The sequence below is a fragment of the Sinocyclocheilus anshuiensis genome, unplaced genomic scaffold (genome assembly GCF_001515605.1).
Source record: "Sinocyclocheilus anshuiensis isolate Anshui unplaced genomic scaffold, SAMN03320099.WGS_v1.1 scaffold392, whole genome shotgun sequence".
Classification (NCBI taxonomy): Eukaryota; Metazoa; Chordata; class Actinopteri; order Cypriniformes; family Cyprinidae; genus Sinocyclocheilus; species Sinocyclocheilus anshuiensis.
This window is the reverse complement of record NW_015557091.1, coordinates 580,909-586,353: the sequence shown is the minus strand read 5'-3', so window position 1 is coordinate 586,353 and position 5,445 is coordinate 580,909. Positions and strand designations below refer to the sequence as shown.

General features: G+C 37.0%; 2 pseudogenes; both read left to right on the top strand.

Annotated features, from left to right (window-relative positions):
* Nucleotides 1–4,265, top strand: part of LOC107677245 (uncharacterized) — a 15,566-nt pseudogene extending 11,301 nt beyond the window's left edge.
* The window catches only part of LOC107677118 (Ig kappa chain V-III region NG9-like), a 15,159-nt pseudogene that overhangs the window by 5,874 nt on the left and 3,840 nt on the right, over nt 1–5,445 (top strand).

Genomic DNA, 5,445 nt, shown 5'->3' with positions numbered 1-5,445 from the left:
TATATATATATATATATAAAAGAAATAATAATAATAATATATGTGTGTGTCATTACAATGTAATGAGAAAATAAATTTAGTTTCATTTAATTTATTTTAATTTTAAATTTGATTAATTATTTTACTTTAATTGTTTTTATTTATTAATTAAAATGTGATTAATTAAGATACTGAATTGAATCAGCGCAGACCTAATGATTAGCCTGAAAAAAAACTGTCATTTTACACTAGTGCTGTCAAACGATTAGACACGATTAAACGCATCCAAAATAAAAGTTTGTGTTTATAATATATGAGTCTACTGTGTATATTTATTATGTATATATAAATACACACACATATACTGTGTAAACACAAACTTTTATTTTGGATGCGATTAATCGTTTGACAGCCCTATTTTACACTAATGTTCTGAGTATAAATATACATAAATAAGAATACATATTCATATTTTGAAAAATGCAACAGAAAACTATGAGCATTTTACTGACAGCAGAAGCCAAAAGGGAGAGCTTGGGGTCATTAAGGATTTGAGCAAAATAAATAAATAAATAAATAAAATGTGCTAAAGTGCTATACAAATAAATTTGCATTCTGTTGCATTGAAAAAGTTTCTTTCCAGGTTTATACATCCAACATTAATGCTAAAAGTGGGTAGAAAACAACAACTGTCAACTTATAAAGTAAAGTTTCTAGATAATATATTAATAATTTACTACTATATTTCAGGAAAGGGGTCTCTCACAAAGGGTTCATCATATTTAGGGGTCCTTTGCATTAAAAAGTTTGATGTGAAGATGATATCTTTCTTTTCTCTCATGTAAAAGGAGTATGCGACCGAAGCGGAGCAGCAGGACTACATGAAGATTCACCAGAGTTATAAGAAATGGACCCAAGAGAGTCCTGCCAATGACAGGACGAGCACTGAACACAAAGCCTCACATGAACCGCTGCGTCTGACACGTGTTGTGACTTCTACCCTTCCGACGTCACTAATCGCCGAGCGCATTTTTGTGGACGACCCCTATCCTGAGCCACCCCAACAAATCACACTGCAGTCAGGACTGAGGAACAGCCAGAGGAGCATGGCAAAAAAACCCAGCACAACTCTGCATGAGACAGCCGACAAAAACAGACACTTACACTGGGCCGACGGACGGGAAGAGATGCAAAAAAAAAAACCAGCACAAAATCCCAACAGCAGAGCCAGAGAGAAGGCACTGGCTGACAGAAAGGCCTGGACAAACCATCAGCAAGAGGTGAGATTCAGCATATTCGAATGATTTCTAAAGGATCATGTGACACTGAATACTTGAGTAATGATGCTGAAAATCCAGCTTTGATCACAGGAATAAATTACATTTTAAAATATAAACAAATAAAAAAGTTATTTTAAGTTGCAATAATATTTCACAATAATATAAATGCAGTGTTTATTGAACATCAGAATTTTAACCTTTAAAAATGAATACCGCATGGTACCAAAACCCAGAGCCTGCTGGGTAATGTTGTTAAATTGCGAGCAAAATGACCCAGTTTGCAATCAATATAAATATGGATGATTATGTGCATGTGTGCATGAATGCATGTGACAGCTCGAGCCTGGAGCCTTGCGCCTTACAAACTCTGAGTCTGACTGCGGTGCTGCCGTGAGCTCTCAGAAACGCCAAACTAAACCCAGACACACAGATAAAAGAGACAGAAGCGTGAGGTATGGACATTTACACAACCAGTGTGTCAATTCAGCCAATATACTGTATAAAAACAGTTAAATTGACCATAATAAAAGATATATTTGCATGAATACAAATACCCTAGGTATGGTTAAAATTAAAATAGACATTAATAAAAGACATTTTTGCATGAATTCAAATATCCTGCATGGTTTCAAAGTTGCACTCAGTCTTTAATTTCTCTGTGCACTTTATGTCATGCATGTTATTTGGTTGTGCCTGTCTTTAAATCTCTAGCTTTGTGCCTTAATTGCTTTTGAGAAACACCACATTTTAATTCAGTCTGAGTTTTGTTTTCATTTAGCTGAATAACTTATTCCTTCTACTGTTTAAATATTCAGTTTCTCCCTTGTTGATACTACAGTACATTCTTCTGAAAATTATTCATTCTCTTCTTTCAGTTCCGCCAGAGAGCACTTCATAGACGACATTCATCCCTTGAAACTCATTACAGTCAGTGAAAAAGAGACAGATGTCCAGAAGTACACAGCAGGTACATGCATTTGCTGAGTATGCAGTCATGCACAACATGCATGCGCCTTTTGAACATTCGGATGGAATTTTCAGGAACAATTAATATTAATAATACCACAAAATGCACAAGGAAAAATCTAAATAATACTCACACAGCCTTTTTAATATTTGAAGTCATTTCTGCATCCTTAGTATCACCTGCATCAAAATTTGCAAAGCAAAGGATTTCACCTCAACACACATAGACATGTAATGAGTGTATTTATGTATCAGCAATTGTTTTAGAATACAATCCTGTCATGTATGTTTCTCTTCTTTTCCAGATTCTGCTGTTGTAAACTTGAGTAATGGCCACAGTGGTGATAGACGCAAATTTAAAAGCCACAGGAATGAGTCGGCCAACCCAATAATACCACAATGTGCTGATGCAAAAGTGCACAATGAATTCAAGGACAAAGCATCACAACAGTCGTCTCGCAATGACATCATCGTCATAGAAAGCCACTCCATCAATCATATTTCAACTCTTACGGTGTTTAAAGGACATCAGGGAAACAATCAAATGCACAAATCTCATAAAAAGAACAGAAGCTCTGACCGACAAAAGTATTCAGTCTCCGCTAACGTGAAATCTGAGTGTTTTCCGTCAAATAACCGACAGTGTGAGCTAGTCCCTGTCTGCGTTCACGACGCAAAACCTCAAGAATCTCTCCTTCCAGTGGAAAATCAACAACCAGACCAGGGAACCAATCAAACGCCTGATAAACCGGTGGGAGGAGACTGTGGGCGGAGCCAAAGTCCCAAAACAACATTTGAAATGGCACATCTTTGCCAAGCTTATGGAATACAAGAAATGCCCAATCAATCGCCAGACGCTCAACCAATCACAACTTCTGACAATCAATTGACACCCACCTCTGACCAATCCAAACCAGAGCTATGCATTTATGAGGAAATCCAGTTTAGCCCGCCAAGATCTGTAGATGTTGAAGATAATCAGAAGAATCAAACCAGTGGAGATGAAACACAACCATCAAACCTCACTGTAAACGAGTCTGGACCGTCTCACACTGAGGTCAATGGGGAGTACAGAACAAAAAATACAGAGAAAAGTCAACCAGGAAGTGATGTTACGTGCAAGAGAGGGAAGCAGAAAGTGTACAGCTCCTTAATGAAAAGCTCAGTAATAAATCATAATGTCCAGGACTGCCGGCCACGGATAACCGTGCTCAGCACCAGCCTGTAGACTAGAGAGCGGCTGCAGAAAGTGTGAGTGAATGAGGCAATAAGACACAAAAAAAGAGAGAAGAGTTGGAATATCTGAAGTGGATTGATAGTAAATGGTAAGATTAAAGTATTGAATAGGGAATTAAATCCCCTTTGCCTTCAGAAAAGCTTCAAACCTTAATGGAATATAATCATATCATGCTTATCTCTGTGTGTGGAGATCCTGTCTGATTAGGGATGAAGAAAACTATATTTCATGTGAAACTCATAAACTGCCGTTTTAGTTGAGAATGGTGCTGATTAAACACTGGTCATTTTTGTGTCATTTAGCAACTGTCATAAGAAGAATTCATAATTTTTATACATGCACACTAAATTTCTTTGACTACTAAGATAATACCTCTAACTGCATTCAAACTCTTAAGGTTATTAATTGACCTGGAAATATGCCTATTCCTTACATTTCTACATGTGCATTGATCAATTAAAAAACTTTGTGATTTGTTTGACCAATGATAGTCTCATATTGTAAACACATCTGTGGCTTATTAATGGCTTTCTGTGATTTTGCCAAGTAAGACAATGTTCCTGGATCAACATCCTTGTTAGACTTCCTATAAACAGACAGATTTAAAGGTTATCAGTTTCCTCTTAAAAATTAAGACTGTTTGCCTGACAGAAATTTTGACTCCAGAAGCAAATAAAAGTGGTTGATCCAGGAAAAAGTCATAATAATATATTAGAAGTGATTTATTAAAATAACTTTGTACTTTCATTGCAGTGTTATGTGATGCTGTTTTTGTTGTTATCTAATTAAATCATCTCATGTTTTGATCCTACAAATTCTTTTATTATTGTATTTACCAACAGCAAACCCAGAGAGTCACAATGCTAACATGTAAATATAAAACTCTGATCTGGATATAATATATGATATGCATAGGAAACGCTGACTCAAAATCATTCACTCAGTTCTGAAAAAATGAAAGTTTCCTCATCCTTTACTCATCCATATGTTACTCCAAATCCATACGATTTACTTTCTTCTGTAGAACACAAAATACGTTTAGCAGAATGTCCAAGCTGCTCCTTTTCCATAAAAACGCCACTGGTTACGCCTGTCATGGCCCAGAACTGAAGAAAGTATCCTAAAAAATTATATTATAATAGTAGTCCACACGACTCGTGCGCTACATTACTTTCTGAAGCCGTGTATGAGAAACAAACCGAAATTTAAATCGTAAAATCTCTTGAATCTTCTAGCGCGTGATTGTAAATAGATATTTTGAATCTCAGTGACTGTTTTGATTCACCTCAGTGACTCGGATCGCTTTCGAATCTGTTCACTAAAGGAATTCGTTCAGAATCCTTCACTGATTCGTTATGTCGCTCCTGCAGTGCAGGGCCTATACCAGTGGTTCCCAACCCTGGTCCTGGAGGCACCCCAACACTGCACATTTTGCATGTCTCCTATCTCTGACACCAATTTCAGGTCTTGGAGTCTACTAATGAGCTGATGACCTGAATCAGGTGTGTTTGATTAAGGAGACATGCAAAACGAGTAGTGTTGGGGTGCCTCCAGGACCAGGGTTGGGAACCACTGGCCTATACGACAGTAGCGGTTCAGCTGGTTCATTCAGTGGCGCTCCGCGTTCAAATTAAAGGGATCAGATTTGCATATTGCCGCCCAAATGTTCACGCAAAGAAAGAAGGCGTAACTTTGATTCTCTAAAATGGGTAAACATGATAAACCATTTTGTTGTTTGTCAACCGCCAATAAAATTTCAAGAAGAAGAAGAACTTTGATTCTTGCTATTGTTGCTGCCGCCACCATGTTGTGAAGACGCTGTGTTTGTTTCTATAAAGTGGGGCAATTCCAACTTTGCAAGGATAGTCTGGCGCTTCTGACTCACAGTAAGTACGTTTTCATATTTAAAGAATTTGCCACTGATAGGGCTGGACAATAATTCAATATCAATATGTATCGCGATATAATTTTTTTCAATAATGG